The 24,154-nt window shown below is 40.0% G+C and overlaps 2 protein-coding genes across 2 annotated transcripts in view; one reads left to right on the forward strand and one right to left on the reverse strand.

The window, feature by feature from the left end:
* Positions 1 to 6,370, reverse strand: part of ATP6V1A (ATPase, H+ transporting, lysosomal 70kDa, V1 subunit A) — a 76,248-nt gene extending 69,878 nt beyond the window's left edge. Inside the window, exon 1 of the mRNA XM_006864174.1 lies at positions 6,313 to 6,370. The gene's annotated coding sequence lies outside the window, so the exon portion shown is untranslated. The remainder of the gene's footprint in view (positions 1 to 6,312) is intronic.
* A 1,260-nt stretch (positions 6,371 to 7,630) lies between these two features.
* Positions 7,631 to 24,154, forward strand: part of NAA50 (N(alpha)-acetyltransferase 50, NatE catalytic subunit) — a 26,889-nt gene continuing 10,365 nt past the window's right edge. Inside the window, exon 1 of the mRNA XM_006864175.1 lies at positions 7,631 to 7,677. The gene's annotated coding sequence lies outside the window, so the exon portion shown is untranslated. The remainder of the gene's footprint in view (positions 7,678 to 24,154) is intronic.

The raw sequence follows: 24,154 nt of genomic DNA on the forward strand, positions 1-24,154 counted from the left end.
ATATATATATATATATATATATATATACGGGAACACACTTATCTAAACCAAGTTTCTTTCATGTCACAAAAGAATAGAAAGTAGCAAAACTTAAATTTATCTTAGAATTTAAATTAGAAATGGGAAACATTCGTATTGAAATTAATTTATTTCATTATAATAAGAGACTTGACAGTAAAAAGAATATTCAATTATCTCTTAATATCTTTCCATAGAACAAACCAGTAACAATTTTTTCCAGCATTAAGGTGAAACATAAACTCATGATGGTTATATTTCTATAACCACTGTTTGATTTACTGATCATTTCCAATCTAGAAATACTAAACTTTGTGTGTTACCAATCTAAGGGAAAATTTTTACTACAGATCTCGTCTCCATTGTGTTCTCTACACTCCTATGCCAATTTCATATGAGGACAAAATAAGATACGAAAATGTTTAAATCTAAAGGAAAAGCAATATTTATAAATTCATCATATAAGCATTCACTCAAAAAGTATCTGGTCTACAAGTGAATATAGTCATAATCTATTTCTATAATCTGAGTGTGTGGTGGCTCCATACAATACACAATAGACAGTGAACCACAAGGTCCAAGGTCCAAGCCTGCTAGCCACTCCATGGGAGAAAAATGAGGCTTTCTACTCCCCTCAAAGATTTAAAGCCTTAGAAACTCTGTACAGGGTCATTATAAGTTGAAACCAACTCAATAGCACTTAACAGTTTTTTAATTTTTATAATCCACTGTAGGAAAAAAAAAAATTAGGAACAGAAGAACTGCCCGTACATTGATTCCACACAATGATCATGCAAAGGTAAAATTCTAGCCTTCAATGTGGGAAAAGGAGGTGCAAATCCTTCAAGCTCAGCCATCAGCTGTCTGTCACTGGAGGCTAAAGTGGTCTCTATATATTTAAGACCGTTTCCATCTCTCTTGTTGTTGTTGTTAGGTGCCACTGAGTCGGTACCAACTTACAGCGACAACAGAACAAAACACTGCCCGATCCTGGGCTAACCTTACAGTTGTTGTCACATTTGAGCCCATAGATGCTGCCACTGTGCCAATCCATCTCGCTGGGAGTCTTCCTCTTTTTCTCTGACCCTCCACCTTACCAAACATGATATCCTTCTCCAGCAACTGGTCTCTCCTGACAATATGAGAGACGAAATTTGGCCATCCTGGCCTCCAAGGAGCACTCTGGCTGCACTTCTTCCAACACAGATCTACTGGATCTTTTGGAAGCCCATGGCACTTTCAATATTCTCCTCCAACACTGTAACTCAAAAGCATCAATTATTCTATTATCTCCCTTATTCACTGTCCAGCTTTCACATATATATGAGGTTATTGCAAATACCATGGCTTGGGTCAGGCGCACCTTAGTCCTCAAGCTGACATCTTTCTTTGCTCTTCAAAACTTTAAAAAAGTCTAATCCATCTCTCTTACCCTTCCCCAAATAATTTGATGGTCTTCAATTTATATCATGTCAAACGATAGTTTTGACCTCCTTGAGGAACTCAAATTGTGTTTCTCTGAAATGTTCTTTTGAGTTTGAGAACAAAAATAAGTCTGAAACGGCAAGATTAGGGCTGTAGGATGGATGGGATAGTCTACCAGCTAAATTCTCATAGGACAGCCTTTGTGACCCTTGAAAAATGAGGCGGTGCATCATTGTCATGATGGGAAAAAAAAAATTTTTTTTCAGCACAACTTTCCTGACCTTTTTCTCACCAATGCAGTTTTCAATTTTCTGAAAATTTCTTTATAAGCCCCATGATTGTCCTGTGCCTTCTGAGAAAATCTATCTAGACTACCTGTTTGGTATCTCAGATAACAGCTGCTACAACCTCCTGAACTGACCAGTATGTCTTGAATTTAACTGGCCCAGCAGATCCCCTAGGGTACCTAGTGTTGATTCCACCTTTTTTTGAAGGTACTCTAACAAGACTAAGACAAGTGCACTACTGAGAGAGCTTGTCTGCAGCCATCCACTGATCAGACACATGTTTAAACACTTTTAACTTAGAATAAACCCATGCATGTATGAACTAGAACCCTAGTAGCAATCATTTTTTACCTACCCTCTTATATACATATGTTATTGGAATAAGTATTAACAAAATCCATTTGAGGCTTATGTCTATTCTATTGACCATTATTACTAACTTGTATTTGAAAGCTCTTACCTATAGGAGTTATGAACTGCAAGAACTGTTTTTAAGCTGATTTAATCTCTTTGTCCAACTGTCAAACACTCATTCAGCATACAAAATATCTATCTATTAGGTCCCTGAGTGGTGACCATGGTTTGCTCTGGGCTACTAACTGAAAGGCTGGTAGTTCAAATCTGCCCTGCAGTACTGCGGAAGAAAGATCAATCTCACAATCAATCTCCTTAAAACTGTTGATCTTGTTAAGTGCCATCCAGTCTGTTCTGATTCATAGTAACCCTATTTAGGGTTTCTAAGTAAGGAGCTCTGGTAGCATAGTGGTGATGAATTGGGCTGCTAATCTCATGGTCATCAGTTCGAAACTACCAGCTGTTCCGTGGGAGAAAGATGAGACGTTCTGCTTCCATAGATTTACAGCCTCACAATTCCTGTACAGGGTCACTATGAGTTGGAACCGACTCCACAGCACATAACAACAACAACAAGGAGTGCTTGGTGAGTTTGAACTGTCAACCTTGAGATTCAAATGACCTTGCATTTCAGTGCTTATCCTATAGCGCCACACCAGGACTCCTCCATAAGATTATCATTGAAAATCCTATGGAGCACAGTTCTGACACACATGGAGTTGCCAGGAGTTGGAAATGACTCTAAGGCAACAGGTTTGGCTTGTTTTTGTTTTGTTTGGTTTTTGATCTGGCACTTCAGCATTCCGACTAAAGACACAATAGTAAAGCCACTATCCTGGAACTCCTGAGAGATTTAAGGTTTAGTGAGGAAGAGCCCAGCAAATGGTAATTAAATACAATGTAACAGAGTTAATATAGAGGCATAGGAAATATCACATTGTAGTCTTTAGGACTTCATGGTGTGCTCTGCCCATGGGAAAATGAAGAGCATTCCTGGCTGTGGTGGTTACAATCTATAAAGTCAGTGAAATACAAAAGATCTCAGAATGAGGGCAGAAGTGTTGTCAGGGACCCTAACACAAAAAACTCTTGTATACCACTTAAGGCTGGACTGTGGCACAATTTCTGTTTCTTTAAAAAAAATTTATTGTGAATTGAGTGGTAGTTTACAGGGAAGAATGTCGGGTTTACACTTATCTTACCATATTTTGTTTCATTGCTATGATTACAATCCCCTCCGTGCATTACCACTCAACAGTATTTGCTTCTATTCCCTCTGGGTTTGTGTGTGTGTTTTTTTTATGTACACGAGAACACCCAGGTATATATAATCATTTAAACATCTAAAGGACACATATAATTTCTATTTCTAACAAATGTTAAGATTTCTGCATGCAACACTCAGAAACTTTAAATTGAAAAAAGCTAGTCTCAGAAATGTCTTCAAAGCTTCAAATGACCAGTAGGCTTACATGTATGAACATAAAGCTCTTTTTTTTTATTTCCACATTCAACCCTAACAGTAACTTAAAGTCACTAATTCCTGCTGCTAATTCTCTAGATTAATTCAGTGGTCTTTATTACTGCTGTAATTAGTTCCTTAAAATTTGGAGAATTGTGAAGTAAAATTGCAGACTCATTCAGTCTCTTTATTATTGGTATGTTTTCCTTTAGTACTCAATGCTTTTAGCTGATTTTCTCTTTCCATTTTGGGCTCATCCAGACAGGACTAGTTTGAACCTTCCAGACCATCTAAGGAATTCTCCTGAGCAATAAAAAGTAATGTCACCTGAGCAATAGAATGACACTGCTTATTCTTTTCTGTTCTCTACAGATCAGGGAAGTCTCAGTCGGGAGGCAATTAGTGGGTAAAACTATACACCATATAGTTTATAGTATAAGGCGCCCAGGCAGTGCTGTGGGTTAGATATTGGGCTGCTAACTACAAGGTGATAGGTTCAAACCCACCAGTTGGAACACAGGAGAAAGATGAGGCTTTCTTCTCCAAAAAAAATTTAGTCTCAGTAACCCTATACAAGAATTCTGGTGTGGAGCTACAGTACAATGCAATGGACTGAAAGGTCAGCTTGAACTGGAAGATCGGCAGTTCAACCCTGTATAGGGTTTGCTATGAGTTGGAACCAACTCAACGACACTTAATAAAACAACAACCCTATGTAAGGTCACTTCGACTTTGTGCTAGACTAGTAGCTGAAAGGTTGGAAGTTCAAACCTACCCAAAGGCACTTCAGAAGACAGGCCTGGCAACTTGTTTGTGAAAGGTCAGTTTTTAAAATCTTATGGAGCACAGTTCTACTCTGCGCACATAGGGTCTCCAGGAGTCAGAATCAACGAGATGTCATCTAATAACAGGTTACTGGGTATAAACAAGCATACTATAGATTAATGCTATTGTCCATCATGGGTCTCAAAGTCAAAATGCTCAATTTCTTTATCTACAAGGAAAACAGGTCTTTCTAATGAAGAGTTTTCTAATTTGAACTTAATATAAAATGCAATTTATTAAATTGCTATTATTTCAAATTTTAAACTTTTTTGTTTTTCTTAATAAGACCAGTTTATGACAGACAATTTGGAAGTTACAAAAAAAAAAAAGATTAAGTCAGTCACATCCAACATGCCTTCCTCATTTTTTCAATAGTTGAAGCACTAAAACTACTGAATTTAACTGAAACCATGATTTTTCAGATAAAGAAAAAGTGTCACTTAAATTTGTAATCTCTATAAGGTCTTCAATTTAAAAGGACCAATGAACATTATGAGTTTGCAGTACAAATAAAGGTGTTTACCCCAAACTAAAAAAAGCACTGTTCACTAAAGCCAAGTGTTTGGGGGCCAAACACGGTCTACTACTTTACGTATGAAATGGGAATAACCTGGTTGGTGAAAACCCTAGGCAAAACAGTTTTTGTATTTTCACAAAATATTATTAATAAAATCTGAAGAGGTCACCTCAAATTTTGCAAATGAGGAAACTAAGATGGGATACAAGTGTTATCTAACTAATACTACAAAAAACTGGTCAAGGAATTTACTAGAAATAGTAATTAAATAGGGCTTCAGGGAGGGATAGGATAGCAAAAGAAAGATATTAAAGGAATGTATCAACTTAACTTTACCTTTAAATCGATTTTGTTTAATTTTATTACATTTCCAGCCAGATCGGTTTCTGAAGAATTTACTTCCCTTTCAGGGAAATCACTTTCCATAGGCTAGAGTAGGCCTCATACAATACCACGGCACCGCAAATCCATCGTTCAACACTTCCCCATTCAATTGAGACTGTCGCATTACCATCATGCCCTGTTTTCAAGCTTCCCATTTTTGTCCAGTCAATTCTGACTCTTATCGACCCTATACACAGAGAAGAACTGCCCTATATGTTTTCAAGGCTGTAAATCTATTCGGAAGCCGACTGCCACATCTTTCTCTCGAACAGCGGTTTGAGACCGCTAACCTCCCGGTTGGCCGAGCGCTTAACCAATGCGCCACCAGGCCTCCCGTTTCGAAGCGAGTGTATCTTTATTCCCTTAACTGTCCTTCCTGTCTCCCTCTAAACCATAAAACCATTGAAGAGAAAGACGAAAGCTGCCTTCTATCCTTACAGTCCCAACCCAAATCACGTGAAAACCTCAAGAACCTTTCCTGCAGGAATAGCAGATAAACCCTTAGAATTACTAAGAAAGCACATTCAGAAAGAAGCAAGCTCTTCAGTGACTCCGCAGTGAGGGCCATTTCAGTGACATTCCCTCCCAAGCCTGTCTCAAAGGAGACGCCTCTGCCTCCAGGGTTTTTCTTATCTCTTGTCTCCCCAGCAAGGGCTGAGGGTAAAGCAGATTCAGGACCTTTGTCAAATAATGGGCTTTGGGGAATGGGACCCCGAGGCTACCAGCAGGCTCCGAAGAATGGCTGAAGCCATCCTACTAGCCGAAGCCCCAAGGACTCCGGATAGAAAAACCATAATGGCCGCACTCACCCCCAACCCCACAGAAGCTTGACATTGCAACTCCCAAGGTAGCGGCGGAGACCACAGTAGGGAGAGGGGATCAGAAAAACTGGAGAAATAAGCTCCTTTCCTGTGCAGGGTGACAGCAGGGGGAAAAAGCCCCGGGCGCCGAAGACCGCCGTTTACAAACAGGTCCCCTTTTCTTCCCATCCTACCCCCTGTTCTCGCACTATCAGTCACCGGTTACCCGTCGCCACTCACCAGCCGGGGCGCGAGATGCATACACCGGTACAGACCACCGACCCAGAAGCTCTGTCACTGCGGGAGGGGAAGTCTTCAGCTGCAGAGGGGAGGGGAAGAAGGGGGCGTGTTTAACAAGTCACGTGAACCACCGCCCCGCCCTCTGACTCCCATCCGCGCACTGCGTCTCGGAGACCTATATTTTTACTGATCCCTTGAATATTAATTTTGTTGTGATGGAAGAAAAAAACACAAAAATGTCGCTACGATTGTGGCCTAAAGTACAATGTAGAAGGTATGGGAGGGGAGGCAAGGGTTAAAGTGCATGGCCAAGGAAGTGACGTTTCCCACGATCCAGGGACCGGAAATGGCGATGGAGTTCCGTCCTTCTGGGGCCCGCGGGTAAAAAATCCCAAGCCTGAAGATTTGGGCCAATCATGTGATTTCGGAACTTGAGTGCTGGATTGATGCCAAGTTATCTATCTGTTTGTTAATTACATTTTTTTGTTTTAAGACGTACTCATTTACTTAAGATTCCCATGGACATTTATATTTAGAAGAATTCGTTTTATAAACTCATTAGGAGACAGGAGCATTTGAAGGTCACTCGAGACTACCGAGAACAGGGTTGGACATTGGTCTTGTGGAAGTAGGAAAGGTGAGGGAGAGGTGGAAAAATCTGGATTTTACCGCCAGAGTTTACAGGCCAAGCCCCCGAGTAGTAGCGTAAGGAGTGGGAGGAGAGTGACGCCAGAGGGCGTAGCCCAGTAAAAACATGGAGGGCCAAAAATGGAGGGGGAAGGGTGCGCGGAGGCGAGCAATGCGGCTGCGCGAATGGCAGCGGACGCGCCGGCGCGCAGAGGGGGCGGGGTGAAAGGTCACTGCACGGCGGCGGGTCTGGCTGGCAGCGGCGGGCGGGAGCTGAGCGCTCCGTGTGCACGTGTGGAGAAGCTGAGGCACCAGTGCGGCGGCAGTGGCAGACACCCTTGCCCCTTCCGGAGACACAGGGCCGCGCTCGACTCTCGCGGCCTTGGTCACCAGCTGAAGTCCCCTGCTGTAGGAGAGGAGGCCGGCTGGTAGGGTTGAGTGGCGGAGCCGAGAGCTCTGAGAGCTGAGGGCGGCGGCGACAACGGCGGCGTTGATACTGGTGGTAACGACGGCCTCAGCAGGCAAGGAAGATGAAAGGGTGAGGAAGGGCATCCAGGGAGGGCCCAGTCCGCGGAGGCGAGGAACCCGGGCCAGTCTAGAGGGAGAGAGGCTACGAAGGAGAGGAGAGATGCGGAGAAGACGGGGCGAAGGAGGGTTTCTGGGCTTCTAGGTTCACTCCGCTCTCGGAGGGGGCGGAGGTCGGATTCTGACTGTTGGCGGCTTGAAAAGTCAGCGGAGGCAAGACCCGGGTAGCTAGGAACTGGGCCTTGAAAACGCGTGTGGGTTGAGTAGAAAACTAGCGGCTGAGTTAGCGGCCACAGGGAAGAGCCTTTGTGAGGCGCCGGGGCCTCGTAACTCGAGAGCGGACTGCTGGGAGCAGACCCAGTTCCACGTTTCGGCCCGCCAGTTCCGATGGAGGTGTTTGGCTGTCCTCCCGATCCGGACTCCTCACTGGGAACCTCACTTTCGACACCTTGTAGTTTTATTCACACTTGGGAGACGTGCAGAACCTTCTAGAGAGGGAAGGGATTGGAATAACGAGCATGAAGATGAGTATTAAGATCTAGTGATTCAACTGGATTTGGGTTGGGTCAGAGCGGGTGGAGGAGGGGAGAGAGCGCGAGCACTATTGACTTGGGGTGCCAAAATGTTTAAGGAAGTGGTGGTGATCAGTAGGTGGAGCTATTGCTTCAGTCGCTTACTGCCCCTCAGTGCTGTGCGTGGGGTCCTTGGTAACTTGGATGCTTTTTCTCTGGTGGTTGGCAAAATCCATGTTTTTATTATTTCTGTATCTCACCGTTTCCCTGTTGGATAGAACGAAAGGTTATTTCGGTTCGACTGTTTACAGATGAATAAAATGTCTCATCATTAAGTTTTATACTGTTAAAATATTAATTACACAATACTACTGTAGGTGTTTTTAAATGTTGCCTAAATTAGCTGTTTGGCGCGTGCCATCTCTAGTCTCTTCAGAGAAAGGAATGGAAATTTTTAAATATTAAAAGGCGAGTTTTTTCAATTATAACAAGTCAATTGCAAAATTGTCATGTTTTGAATTAAGACTTTTCAAACTTTTCAGTGCTGTTTTGAGGAATGACTGTAAAGGTCAAACTTCGTGAGTAATCTTATACTGATTCAAACAAGGGTCAAGATGTGTGTGTGTGCGCGCGCGCAAGGGTCAAGATATGTGTGTGTGTGTGTGTGTGTGTGTGTGTGTGTGCGCGCGCCCCCGCGGGCATGTGATGTTTGAGGAAGGAAAAGAAGTTACAAGACAGTTTGATTTGGCCTCGGGTCTGTAGTATGTTTTCTCACTCTGACTTTGCATTAAATATTGGGAATTTTTTCTAATGTTGAATTGTTAAGTTTTGTATTTAAAATCTTTTGAAGTTTAATTAAAAACGATGAGGAACATTTTACAGTCCCTACAGATGCTTAGTGGTTAAGAATCGGGCTGTTAATCTCAAGGTCAACAGTTCGAAACTACCAGCTGTTCCGCGGGAGAAAGATGATGCTTTCTGCTTCCATAAAGATTTACAGCCTCAGAAATCCTGTACCGGGTCGCTGTGAGTGGGAACCGACTCCACAGCACATAACAACAACACACGATTTCACATCAAATCCTAAAGAGTTCTAAACAAGACACTAATTGAGGTGCCTAGGAAGTGTTCGTTGCAGTTCAATCATGATCTAGGAAGTTTGACTTATATATAACAAATAATGTTGGAAGAATTTTTTTTCCCCCCTAATAAACTGCTTTGAGTATGGATGCTCTTAACTCATTTCTGTATTCCAATTGCCAGGCATATTTGTCTTGTTACCGTGAGTAATATGAGACTAAAGAGTGAGACGGCCACTGTTTTTATTAAAAGAGGACTCAGAAATTATTGTAGATGTTTTGATCCATATTCTGTACTCTAACTCAGACTAATTGTTTAAGTACTGTGAAGTTTCCAACCCATAGCTACTAGTGTAGGGTTTCCTTATGGCTCAAACTGAGTTTATAACCAGCGCCTATCTGTAGTTCCAAACCAGGACTTCTAGCTAGTGTATAACATTTTTGATACCTAACTTGGCAGTAGAGTGGTATTAAAGGAAATTCATAGCTATTGAATTCTGCTCCTTAAACATAGTTCCTATTATGTCTAGAGTTTGAGATCTGTTCTGAAGTTTCTTCTTTTACAGTGAGGTTACTTGGTTTTATGAATGAAGAACATGACTAATTGGTGGTGGTGATGTGCGTGGAGTTGGTTCCGATTCATAGCGACCCTGTACAGGGTTTCCAAGGCTGTAAATCTTTATGGGAACAGAAAGCCTCATCTGTCTCCCACAGAACAGCTGATAGTTTCGAACTGCCGACCTTGCGGTTCGTGGCCCGATTCATAACAACGACACTACCAGAGAAGCCTAGAATTGTTTTAATTGTAAATATTAAGATGATTTCTTAGAAATAGCCCCAGATGAATTAACTTTCAGAGAAAATGAGACTTTTTATTTATTTTTGTTTGTTTGTAAGTCTCACTAGTATAGTTTACTGATAACAATATATATTGTCAACTTTTTTTTTTTTTAGTCCTTGAGTTCAAAGACTTGTATCACAAAGCACAATGCAGTTATTGTTGAAGTCCTGGCTATGACTTTGAAAAGGCCTGTGAAATGAAAGTGGTCGAGATTGTGTGGTTTTTGTATGAGATTGTATGTGCTAAGTACATTTATTGTGTATTAACTAAACAGTAAATTAAATAGAATATCAAAATAAGGTGCAACACAGTACTCTCAATTCTAAAAATCAATTTATTATTTAATCATTTTACCTTGTTGCCTGTATTGTATATCATTTTGAAACTTAAAGCTTTTATATAGTTTTTCTTCATAGTTGTACTTAACTGTATATTGTTTATGTTATTTGTATATTCCATTAGATTAGCCTATGTATTTGCCTTTCCCTTATGGTAGATATATTTTTAGTGTCAGGAGGGACCAGCTACTGGAGGATATCATGTTTGGTAAGGTGGAGGGTCAGAAAAAAAGAGGAAGACCCCCCCAATGAGATAGATTGGCCAAGTGGCAACATGGATGGACTCAAGCGTGGCAACAGTAATGAGGTTGGCCCAGGATCGGGCAATTATTTGTTCTGCTGTGCATAGGGTCGCTATGAGTTGGTACTGCAATGGCACCTAACAACAACAATAACAACTTTGTACATTATTTAAAGGTCCAAAGCTTGAGGTGTATTACAGAACTGTTGCTTTCCTTTGTACTGAGGTTGCCTTTTTAATATAAACAAAGGACATTGTAGCTTGAATTTATGGATGATACGCTGATTATTTTTATCTGTTACTCCTCTCTTAAAGAAGGTGAAACTCAAGGTGTGTTACAGACAGCCATGATTGAAGGAACAATGTAGTTAAAGTATAATAGAAAACAGTATTATGTAAGTTTATCCCATATTTGTGAACCGACTCTACGGCACTTAACACAACAACAACATCCCATATTTGTAGTAAAGAAGCATAAAATAGTTCTAATAAAAATGTCTTAACATTTAGCAAGATGTGAATGCATGGCCAAAGTAAAAAAGGGAGAGTGGACAGCAATATAAACATAGTATGTGTAACAGCATAGTTTTACTAAGTGATTTTATTAAAAGGTGTTATTTTGACCAAATATTACTAGAAAATACAATTACAAGATTCTACAGTGAGAAAGTAAAATATCTTGAAGGATTCAGAATGAACTCTGACAGCATCTGTGCTAATGAGGCAAACCTGGAAGTCTTCTAAGGTGCTAGAAATATGCTTTATCTATGTGTTGATTACACAAGTGAATTACATATGTTGAAAAACGAAGGTGTACACAAGATTTGTACACTTTACTATATGCATCTTGTATTTCAATAAAACAGGCTTCTTTTAAATAAGGTTTTATTACTATTTGTCAGAAAACAACAGAAATAATCAGGGTGAAGTACGGTTCCAAACACAGCCTTTGTAAACCTGCAATTCATATTTCTTGCTTCTATGAAAGCAGTAACTTGCTGGACTGCTGATTGTGATGGTGAGTTTTAACAAATACTTTGTAGTGTTCTCTTTGCTATGTTGAGATGGATTCATGTGCAATATAACCTACCTGCATCACTAAATGGAGCTCTGGTGGTGACGTGGGTTAAGCACTAGGCTACTAACTGAAATGTTGGCTTTTCAAAGCCACCAGCTGCTCCACAGGAGAAAGCTGAGGCTGCTTAATTGTGCAAAGATTTACAGCCTTGGATACACTGTGGAGCAGTTCTACTCTATTATATAGGGTCAGAATTGACTTGATAGCAAAGGGTAGGCACCACAGTTTTGGTTTGGTTTGTGTTTTTTAATGTAATGCTCTAATAGGAGAAATGAGATGGAAGTAAATTATGGTAAAATATTTTAATGTGTAAGATGATCAAGTACAACTGCCTATGAGGCATAAGGTGAGGTATAAGCATTGGTAACTGGAATCATTGTATACTTGAGAACATATATCTGCTAGAAATGTACATATGTACATTAGTGACAAGGGGCTGTGTTCCCATTAGTGATGTGATTTTTTTCCGCCTCGTCACTTAAAATTGTAGACAACTCTTGATAAAATCCTGGACAAAAAAAATAATCAAGAATCTCTGAATTAGAAGAGACTTTAAAATCAACCAGTAGCCCAACCGCTCATCTATCACTTCCAGATACATTCTCTGTTTACCATTATTTCAAACATCCCTGCTACTTTAATATTACTCTAGATGTGATCAGTAAACTAGGAAAATGAGAGACTACTGCCATCATTATCGAGTCTTGGTGTGGCACTGTGGGTTAGTGTGCCGGACTACAAAGCCATTTGAACTGCAAGGTAGGCAGTTCAAGCTCACCTTCTCCTCAGAAACCACCCTATACAGGGTGGCTGTGGGTCAGAGTCGACTCAATGGCACTCAACAACTACTACCATCATTGTTGTAAATAATGCAACCCTGTTGCTACAGTTTATGATCAAATTAATTTACATTGCTGTGCTTTAGCTTTACTGTCAACTGAAGGTTCATGCATACTTCCTTAACCTGTATAAAGCATTAACTTCCAAAGTCAGTGCTTTTGCCAGACCACACAAATATCTATATTAAATTACATTTTGCTACCTCCTCTCTTTTGGCCTTTGGAAATCCTTTTGACTCTAAATTTCTCTTTCAGGTTATTAGAGGGCATTGAGCTGGAGTCCTGGTGTGGGGCTATAAGAACTATATATAGGATAAGCACTCGACTGCAAAGTTGGTTTGAATTGCAAGGTTGGCTATTCAATTTAATTCACCAGTAGCTCTTCGGAAACCCTATACTGGGTTGCTGTGGGTGGCAACCGACTACACAACACTTAGAACAACAAGCTTTGTGCCATTTGAAGAAATACACTTCATAAATTATTCAAATGGTTATTCCTTCAGCTTTCTTTTTTAATGTAGCCATATAATAACCAATAATAGTACTGGTATGGTGCTGTGGATTAATGTGTCAGACTGCAAAATCGTTTGAACTACAATGTTGGTGGTTCAAGCTCACCAGCTGCTCCTTAGAAACCTTATACAGGGTTCCTGTGGGTTGGGATCAATTCAGTGGCACTTAACAGCAACAGTAACGCATCAGGAGTAACCTGTAGAAACTATTTATCTTGAAAATGAGAATTGTATGGGTTGTCATTTTAATTGCTTCAAAGTTAAATTAATTGTACTATCACCCAACCCCTTTATCTTTCTTTCCTCCCTTAAGGAGTCCTGATGTGGTGCTGTAGGATAAGCATTGGACTTCTAACCTCACGGTTGACAGTTCACAGCCACAAACTGCTCCTTGGAAACCCTATAAAGGGTCACAGCGAATCTGAACCAACTCAGCACTGAACATCATCACCAATCTCTTTGCCTTTCCTTCTTTATTTCCCTTAAACGTTCATTCAGTGCCTGATATATTGACAAAGTGTTAGAGCTGTGCTGACCAATACAATAGTAATTAACTACAAGTAGCTACTGAGCAATTACAAGGTGGCTTGTTTTAACCGAGGGGCTGAATTTTATATTTTAATTTAAACTTTGAAAGTGATAATCCAAGTCAGTTATTGGGCAATTTGTAAGTATGTTTGGAACCACTTTGACATGTGAATCAACTTTTTGAACTTAATTACAGATACAGGTCAAATATTTCTGAGAAAGCATCAAATGAGATTTGCTGAAAGTAATCCACATTAGATATTGAGGACTTGTTTAATAAAAAGATTAAAAATAAAATTTTCATTTATTTTGATTGCACACAAATGATTTCACTTGGGTATTTCTTGTTTACTTTGGTTTTTAGTTTTAGTTGTTTTTTTTTTTTTTTTTTACCTTGTTTCTGTGTTGTTGTTGTTGTTAAGTGCCATCGAGTCAGTTCTGACCCACAGTGACCCTATATAGGGTTTCCAAGGAGCAGCTGGTGAGCTTGAACTGCCGACCTTGCAGTTCAAATGGCTTTGCAGTCTAGTGCATTAACCCAGGACTTAATGTGGCTACTGTTGTTGCTCTATGTGCCGTGGAGTCGGTTCCAACTCACAGCAACCCAGCATAGGGTTTCCAAGGCTATAAATCTTTACGGGAGCAGAAAGCCTCATCTTTATCCCGCGGAACCGCTGGTAGTTTCGAACTGCTGACCTTGCGACTTGCAGCCCAATTCGTAACCACTACGCTACCAGAGCTCTACTAGAAATAGTAAATTACACATGACTAATTAAAGTCATTTTGAACCCAAGATCAATGGTTCAGGCTCACCAGCCGCTCCTTGGAAACCCTGTACAGGGTCGCTATGAATCAGAACCAACTTGCCAGCACTTAACCACAATTATATTTCAGTTGTTCATACCCACAACTGTTCTCAGAAACCAAATTACAGGGTAACTATGACTTGAAACTGACACTACTGTACTTCACAGCAACAATTATATTTTGGAGTCCTGGTATGGCACTGCAGGATAAGGACTGAACTGCTAACCATGAGGTTGGTGGTTCAAACCCACCGTTCACTCCTCTGAAACCCTATACGGGGTCACTGTGACAAGAAACTAACTTGAAGGGGCTTAACAACAGCAGTTATATTTCAGTTGGCCCATGCTGTGTAAGAACAGTAGATACTTTGCGAACCTGTGTGGAGAAGGTTTCTGGGGCCACTCCTGCTCATAAACTGGTGTATTCCAATCATTGTCTGCCATGAGTGGGTAAGGGAGAAATAGGTGTATGTATTTACTTTGCTGGGCCTGTGTAATTTATATTCTGGTTCCATCATTGCTGGTACTAATAAACAGTCTGCTACAATTTATCTGTGTGGCGGTGGGCTAATGCATCAGACTGCAAAGTTGTTTGAACTACAAGGTCAGTGGTTCAAGCTCACCAGCTGCTCCTTGGAAACCCTATACAGGGTCGCTATGGGTCAGAATCAACTCTTGACGGCACTTAACAACAGTGTATCTGTTGTGTATATATGTTCATAAAAATTTGTCATACACCCACCCCACTGCCATCTAGTCAGTTCCGACTTAGTTCCCCTGTGTAGAGTTTCCTAGACAGTATATCTTTATGGGAGCAGAAAGCCTCATCTTTCTCCCTCAGCGACTGGTGGGATTGAACTGCTGACCTTGCAATTAGAAGTCTAGTGCTTATTCTACAGCGCCACCAGGCTTCCCCTCTTGACACACACACATCCAAAATTAATTTTAGATAATGCCTTAGAAGGGAATTTTTGGGTTAAAAGATAAACCTGCATTTTTGAAGTCCTGATACTTGTTTTCATTTGACCCCCATAAAGATAGTAGCACTTCATACTGCTATGTGAGATTGCTCTTCTTTGCGGTTGGGGGTGGGGTTGGACAACAGGATAGTTCCCAAAATCATGACCTCTGTGTGGCACATGTTTGTCATTCCTAGTGTCAACTTTCTGTGACACCAAGAAACAAACAACAAAACATTGGAGTCCTACTTGAATTACTCTCTTTACACGACTTTTTTTTATGTTGATAGACACCTACATTTGCACACCTGTTCTCTCTTCTCCACGTGACACTTTTTTATAGCTACAAAAGCATGTTCTCTCCTCTCTTAGTGACTTCCTTACTGATTGCACACAAAAAAATTGGGCTTGTTCTTATTTACTTATGTTACTTACGTTGTTTGTCTCTCTTTGGAATACTTAATCCTACTGGTCTTCAAGGCCATCCTTAAATTACAGCCTCTCAAAACTTCCCTGATTAGTTTTGTTACTACTAAGTGCTTACTATGGGCCACTCAATAGATTCTTATTTAATCTTCACAGTAGCTTTTGTAAGGAGGATGTGGTATCTATAGTCCATTGATGAAAAAACAGATACAGAGGAGAGCCAAGAAAAAGAGCTTCTGGAATTTTTTAGTAGCTTTATATGGCTTAAAAACTTGGGGGGGTGGGGATTGCAAGGAGGGTAAAGGTTAGACCAGTGTCCATAGCTAGGTGATGAAGAGCTTTTTGTTCAGTGCTAAGGTATTTTAATTTAGTGCGTGCCATATGCAGCTTTTCAAGATTTTAAAAAGTAAAGTGGTCAGATTTGTGTTTTAAATGATAATCTTGACATTGTCTCCTTGATTTTTAGTCTTCTTTCCCTTCATTGGTGTTAAGTGCTATTGAGTCGGTTTCTGAGGAGCGGCTGGTGAGGTTGAGTTGCTGATCTTGCAATCCAGTGCATTAACCCACAGCCCCTCACCAGGACTAGAATTGAAGCCGAAATTGAAGCACTAAACCATAGTGCTAAAATACAGAAATAATTTTTAAAGATATTTGGGGAGCAGAATTAACAGGAATGGAAGTGGAACATAAGAGTAAATACAAATTTCTATATTGGATGGCTGATGAATTGGACGTGTTAATGTTGAAATTGAGAAGACCATAACTGGAAAAGACTTCTCCTAATTTAACATGGAAGGAGCTCTGGTAGCGTAGTGGTTACGAATCGGCCTGCTAACCTCAGGGTCAGCAGTTGGAAACTGCCAGCTGTGAAGTTCCTCAGGAGAAAGATGAGGCTTTCTGCTGCTGTAAAGATTTACAGCCTCAGAAACCCTGTAGAGGGTCGCTGTGAGTCAGAACCGACTCCATGGCACATAACAACAATTTTACATGTAGGAGTCCTGGTATGGTACGGTAGGATAAATGCTCCTCAAAAGGCCTGTTTGAACCCCCAGGTTGGTGGTTCAGACTCACCACCTGTTCCTCGGAAAACCCTATACAGGGTTCCTATGAGTTGGAACTGATTCAGTGGCACTTAATTGAATATTTTAAGGTTATAATCTATAATCTTCCAGGAGATTATGTCCTTGTTTGTATTTACTTCTTGTGTGGCACTGTAGGATCAACACTGAACTGCAAACCACAATATTGGCAGTTCAAAGCTGTTCCTTAGAAGTCCTAACAGGGTTGCTATCAGTCAGAACAGACTTGACAGCAGTACCCAGATGGAGCGCTATGGCATTGTGGGATAATCACTGGACTGTTAGTCATAAGTTTGATGGTTCAAAGCTACCAGCAGCTTCACAGGAGAAAAAAGAACTTTTTGTTCCCAGAAAGATTTTCAGCCTCGGAAACCCTATGCAGGGTCACTATGAGTCAGAATCGACTCAACAACATCTAAAAATAGTACACAAATAATTGATGATATTTTTGCGCCTCTGATATTTGTGAAAGATGCCTGCTACACTTCTAAAACAGTGACTTAATTGTTGTTGTTGTTATTAAGTACCATCAACTTGGTTCCAACTCATAGTGACCTTGTTTAGGGTTTTTGAAGAATTACTAGTGGGTTGAACCTCCACAAACACCATACCAAAGTTAAAAGCATAATCATTCTTGAACTTCCTGAAAATAATTTACCAATTTCTTGAAAGATTTAAGGTCCTGCCCCAAGACTTGCAATTTGGTAAAGGAGGTATAAGGTCTGGAAAAAAAAAAAAAAATGCTAATAGCAATGCAGTAGTGTTGCCTTGGAAGGGTACAAATAGTATTATTGTTCAAATGAAACAGAAATCTCAGTAGAATGAAATCAGAGGCTTTTTTATGAGCAGTTAGTATTTAAAACTGCTTTGATAAATTTTTAGGTTAAAGTAATTGATAACTTTACAGAATTGTTCTGATATAATTTACTTGATGACAAGAGTTTAGAACCAGATTGTTGCTAGCTAAGGAAAACTACCAATTCGCTAAGCCACCTGAAATGTTTTTACCAAAGAACCATGGTCATACTTAGATTCTTACTTTACTTTTATGCTTGTTGTTGTTAGGTGCAGTCAAGTCGGTTCCGACTTATAGTGACCCTATGTACAACAAAAAGAAACACTGCCTGGTCCTGCACCATTTGTTGTTGTTGTTGTTGTTGTGAAGTGCCTTCGAGTTGGTCCCGACCCATAGCGACCCTGTACAGGGTTTCCGAGGGTGTAAATCTTTACGGGAGTAGAAAGCCTCATCTTTCTCCTGCGGAGCGGCTGGTAGTTTCGAACCGCTGACCTTAAGGTTCACAGCCCGATTCGTAACCACTACGCTACCAGAGTAGTGATTAAAAAAAATCTGAAGAAGGCCTAAGATTCATGTTGGACAACATGAAGAGGAAATTCTTCGGGAACAGGAAGAATCACACAAGTCCACAGAGGAGATAGTTGAAGAGCTTCCGGAAGAAAATTTCCCTAACAGTCTGAAAAGCAAAAAGATAAGCTGTCAAGAAGCTCAATGAACCCCAGAAAGGATAGACCCTAAAAGAAAATTACTAAGACATAACAATCAAGCTTATTCTTATAGTAACCAGTCATGCTGACATTTTTGTTTTCCGTTTTTCCTGGTTTTCTTTCTTTGAAGATATATCTTCTGTTGCTCTAGCTATTCCAGGCTTTTCTGCTTGCCCTTGCTAGTGGGACTGTCCCACCTCAGAAGGTTCTGGATGGGACTCAGGATTCCACCTAAGGTCCTTCCTATACTCTGTAAAGACTTTGCAAAAGGCCTGTTTCACTGACTTCTTCCTTATTTTTCTCAACTCCATTGAATAGTGTTTTCATACATTTTATCATCATTTTTCTGGGAGACGTGGTGTGGCACTTGTGGGTTAATATGCCAGACTGCAAAGCCAATTGAATTACAAGGTCGGTGGTTCAAGCTCACCAGCTGCTCCTTGGAAACCCTATAGAGGGTTGCTATGGGTCGGAATCGACTTGGCAGCACTTAACAACAACAACAAATAATCATTTTTCTGAATTCCTTCTCAGGCATTTCCAAGGCCTGCCCATCTTCCATTATGGAGTATAGGTCTACCTCTAGCTCCTTTGCCTCGGTCACTTTATCTCGTTACTGGACACGTGCTGTTATGGTCATCTGTTTCTGTTTTGGAGGCATATTCAGGAGTTATCTATGGCCTTAATACTTAGATAAGTGTGTATTTTGGTATTTTTTTATGCTTTCTGATTGCCTCCAGGTAGATGTGATCAGGAGATGGGCTTCCCTTTTCCCTCTTCTTCCTGAGAAATTTCAAGATGCCACTGTTTGTCATTGTGACGTTAACTCGGGATTTAATTTTCAGCCTATTTCCTTTTCTTCTGCCTGCCCCGCTCCACAATCCCCGTTCAGGCTTTTTTCCTAGTGATAAACAGTTCAGGGCTGGCTGTGATCATTTTTATACTGCTGTTTGGTTTTAAGTGGAAAGTGTCACTTTAAAATTCTAGGAGATCTGTGCACATGCATAGTAGAACCCTCCAGGAGTCGGGGTAGCAGTGTCCACTTGCTCAGGCACCCCCTCTAGTCACCAGAATGGAGGTGCACAGCCATCGAGAGACCAGTGAACAGATACCAAAAAAATTAATATCCACACCTTTATCTCCGCGGTTCTGTCAGATGTCCGTGGCTGCTCTGATCCTTACCCCACTTGGTCTCACCCAAGATGGCAGCTCTAGGAGCAGCTGAGCGCTTTGGATTAGAAAACAATAGATTTCTAAATATTCCTTTATATGTGGTTCAGAGTTCTGGCACCATCCCCTAAGCCTGTTTGGTCCGGTATTCTCTGTTGCTGATGGAGCTCCTCACTGCACTTCTACTCGATATGCCATCTTGTTTTTTCTCCTATGCAAAGGTTTTTATTTGTGTGAACAAACTATGGAAAATAATACAGAGAATGAGTACTCTGAACACTTATGTACTTCAAGATCTGGACATATGATTGTGTGTGCTTGAAGATGAATGCATGATGAATGCAACAGCATTCCTCTTTAGTTTGATGTCCCCAATATAGTAAACCATGCATGTCTGATTCAAAATGGCCAATATTAGTCCATTTTATCTCACTAAGCCTAAGATATCTGTCTTTATGCATTTCATTTCATTTTTACAGCTTTCACTTTTCCTGGATTCATACTTTGTCCATCCACATTCCTATTATTAATGGATGTTTGCAGCTGTTTCTTCTCATTTGTGCCCCCCTCATCTGAAAGCCCCATAAGCTTTACTCCATTCACATCATCATAATTGTCAACTCTGTTTTGAAGAGAGACCTCTTCCCTAATCATATTTTGCCTTCCAAATTTGAGAGGATTGAACATCTTCCTTATATTTTCAATGACTAATCAGCGTAGTGATTAAGAAACGGATTGCAAACAGCAAGGTCAGCAGTTCGAAACTACCAGCTGTTCTGTGGGAGAAAGATGAGACTTTCTGCTCCCAATAAGATTTACAGCCTTGGAAACCCTATAGAGGGTCGCTATGAGTTGGAACCGACTCCATAGCACGTAACCAACCAATCTATTCAGAAATGATATACCTCTCCTTCATAGTCTGTCTAAATCTGAAAGCTCTCCTGACATCTGTCTGCCATGGGTGACCTTGCTGGTATTTTGAAATATTAGTGGCTTGGCTTCTAGCAACACACAGGCCACCGTGGTACAGTAAACCAACAGACACGAATGTTGGCCATTATCCTTGCACACCAATTAAATGCTCCCAACTAGGTAGCTCTCTTTTTTTAAAGATGACTTTGACAAAATGAGTATGGTATGGCTGGTTTAGCACTATAGTGGAAATCAGAGACTTACTCTGTCTTTGGACCCTCATGTGGCGCTGTGGGTTTATGTACTAGACCGCAAGGTTGGTTTGAACTTCAAGGTCAGCGGTTCAAACTCAACAGTAGCTCCTCAGAAACCCTATACAGGGTCGCTGTGGGTGCACACTGAGTGGATGGCACTTAATGAGTCTCTTTTATTGGTAGCTGACTGTATAACACAGCTACATTTTTGTCCTTGAGCTTTAGTTTCATATGTATAAAATGGAGGTGTATAGATGCAGTGATTTATAAGGCTCCTTCTTGATCAAATACTATGCATAAAAAGTGACCAGGTATTTAAATTTTTGTGTCAAGGATCACTTAATACCCATCCAAGGTATATAAAGTTAGTTTTAAGTTTCTCTATGGTTGACTTTGTGGAAAAAGAGCCTTCTGCTCTTGTAAAAATTTACAGCCTGGGAAATTCTACACAGGTCCACTATAAGTCAGCCAACTTGACGGCACATAATTAAGGAGCCCCAGTGGCATGGAGTCCTGGTGTGGCGCTGGTAGGATAAGCACTGGACCGTGTACCCCAAGGTAGGTGGTTTAAATTCACCAGCCACTCCTCAGTTAAGCATTGGGTTGCTAACCAAAAGTCAGTTCTCTGCAGGAGAAAGATGAGGCAGTCTGTTTTCTGAAAAGATTTGCAGGTTCAGAAGCCCTATGAAGCAGCAGCAGTAGGCTCAAGCATAACAATTGTGAGGATGGTGCAGGACCGGGCAGTGGTTCATTGTGGTGTTTATGGAGGTGCTATGAGTCAGAACTGACTCAACAGCATCTAACAGCATAAGATTTTTATGGGCAGTGAGTATACTTGACTTTTTGTTTTAGAACAAAAACAAAGAGATCGACTTTTATAGAGTTGTAACCCCATCTTGTGGTCTTTGAGAATATTGCCACTAAATTTTGCTACACAGTTGTGGGCATAATTGACATTACCTTTATAACTAACATTGAATGCTTACTATATGATGTTACTATGCTAAATACTTAGTTTATGTTATTTCGTCATACAACTAATTGTAAAGGTTTCCTATTACCATATTCTAAGCCCAAAGATTATATGAAACTTGACTCTTTATCTTGTGGTGCTAACACAAATTAGTAACTAATGGATTCTAAACAGGCAAGCAGGTAACTTCATTTTCTAATATTTAATACAAATTTCTCTATGTATTTTTAAAATTGTGTCTATTTATATCACAGTCTGAACATCCCCCATTTAGATGCCTAATCCAAAAACATTGGTATGAAAGTATCGTGGGGTTTGATTAGTATGGGCTTGAAAACAAACAAAAAATAGCATGTTTACATGAATTTACTTGAGTAATGTGCTGGACTACAAGGTCGGTTTTAACCACAAGGTCAGTGGTTCACGCTCACAAGCTGCTTCTCAGAAACCTTATACAGAGCCACTGTGAGTCAGAAGCAACTCGATGGTACTTACCAATACCAACAAGAAAAAAATAACTTTCATGATCGACACTTAAAGCTCACCAGCTGCTCTTTGAATCTCCTATGCAGGGTTGCTCTTAGTTGGAGCCAACTCAATGGCATTTAAAAACAACAACAAATAACTTGGCTTAATAACTGCTATCTTCAGTTTTATATAGCTAGGAAAGTAAACTAATGCCAATAATGCCCAAGCAAGCAAGGTAAATGAACAAAGCAAGAGACATTGTAAATGAAGGCATTGTGTATAATCTTATTTAAATATTAATAGCCAACTTAATTTAACAAACAAAAACTATAGATCAAATACATATGACCATATGGCTGATTTTACTTTAGACCAGCAATTCGTGTCTTATGTATACATAGTATACTATACATAGTATAGTCATAACCAGCTGATAAATTAAGGTAATGTATATTGTTAAATTATTGAAATCTCCTCTGAGGTAAGTAAAACTCAGTGTAGTAATTAAAAACCTAGAATCAGAGTTAGTCTTGAGCTTGAGTCACTGCGCCTAGATACTAGTTATGTCTCATATACTGTTAAAAGTGGAACACACTACATTTGTGGGAAATTAATAACATTAAGTGACATTCACTCTGATCATAACATGTGTTTTCAAATGGCCTATTTCACTTCTCTATGCCCATTCTCATTCTCTTCATTAGATTTCTCAAATTTAGGAATTTACACACACATAGGAAGTTTATTGTTGTTAAACTTGGAAGGGCTAAGTAACATGCTTAATTACAGAAATAAATTTCTAGGTTTGGGCCTGACAATGTGATTTTTTTGGAATCCAGTCTTCAGTTGTGTTACACCGTTTTCTCCTAAGTTTTCCCTCTACATTCTTGGTAACTCTGCATCATCATTATAGTCTCTTGTTCTTTTGCCCCTGAAATTTTAGTGTTATTTCGAATAGTTCAGTCTTTAGATGTTTTTGCTGCAGACTTTTTTGGTAATCTGATCTCATATGATCAAAGGATGTGCATTATGCATTAAATTTGTATTCAAGAAAATAACTCTTAAAGTGCTATGCTATACAAGGGAATTGTTTCCTTACAAGTTAAATGAATGTAAAAAGACTAGGCTCATTCCCACTCTCTACTACCCAATTGTTTTCATCTAAGCACTTCAGATAACATTTAAAGTGCATTAAAGTGATCGGTCTTACCTCAAATATTTGGTGCTGGTTCCAAAAATTATTGGAACATGCTTACACCAAAGGCAGAAAGAAAAAGGAGGGGGCAGAAAAGACTGAAAGTGTATCCAGAGACTACTGAATTTGGCAGGTGGACCTGGACCAAAGTGGAAGGATCGTTCTTGTCCAGCTCTCATGCCACATTTCATTTACAAACTGATGGCTTAGTACAGCTACAGTTTGAGAAGTTGCAGTTGTTGTACAGATCCAATGGTCTTGCCTCCATTTACTTATTCTTTTGACTAGTACAGAATATGGCATAAATGCTTTCTATTCAGTTTTAGTATAAAAAATATCTGTTCTTTCACAGCCAAAGTTGATGTAAAACAGCTGTAAAATACTGCATACTGTTTTAACTGTAAAAATTTCAAACAAATGCAGAATAGTGCAATAAGCCATCATGTTTATTACACTATTTACTTCTGCATTTGTTTGAAATTTTCAACTCCAATAAATAACATTAGTTACCATGTTACTGGTGTGGCACTATGGGTTAATGCATCAGAATGCAAAGCCGTTTAAACTGCAAGGTTGGTGGTTCAAGCTCACCAGCTGCTTCTTGGAAACCCTATACGGGGTCGCTATGGGTGGAAACTGACTCGATGGCACTTAACAACAACCCATAATTAGTCTTTTTGTGGTAATGCATCAAAGGAAATCCAAGATACCATATTCTACTCTACGTGTTAAAAGTTCAATTTGAATCATTAACAGAGGAACTGATGCCACCTTACCTTTTGATTTCCAGCGTGCATCTAGTTTTCCATAAATAATTTTAGAAGAGATTACAGAAAATTGTTAAAATAGTATAGAATCCTGAGTCCCATCCACAACCTTGTGAGATGTGACATTCCCACTAGAAAGGACAAGCAGACTGGAACAGCTACAGTGACAGAAGATACATCTTCATGATGAACCTGACCTATACTCAGAGC

This window comes from Chrysochloris asiatica, unplaced genomic scaffold, assembly GCF_000296735.1.
Source record: "Chrysochloris asiatica unplaced genomic scaffold, ChrAsi1.0 scaffold00061, whole genome shotgun sequence".
NCBI lineage: Eukaryota > Metazoa > Chordata > Mammalia > Afrosoricida > Chrysochloridae > Chrysochloris > Chrysochloris asiatica.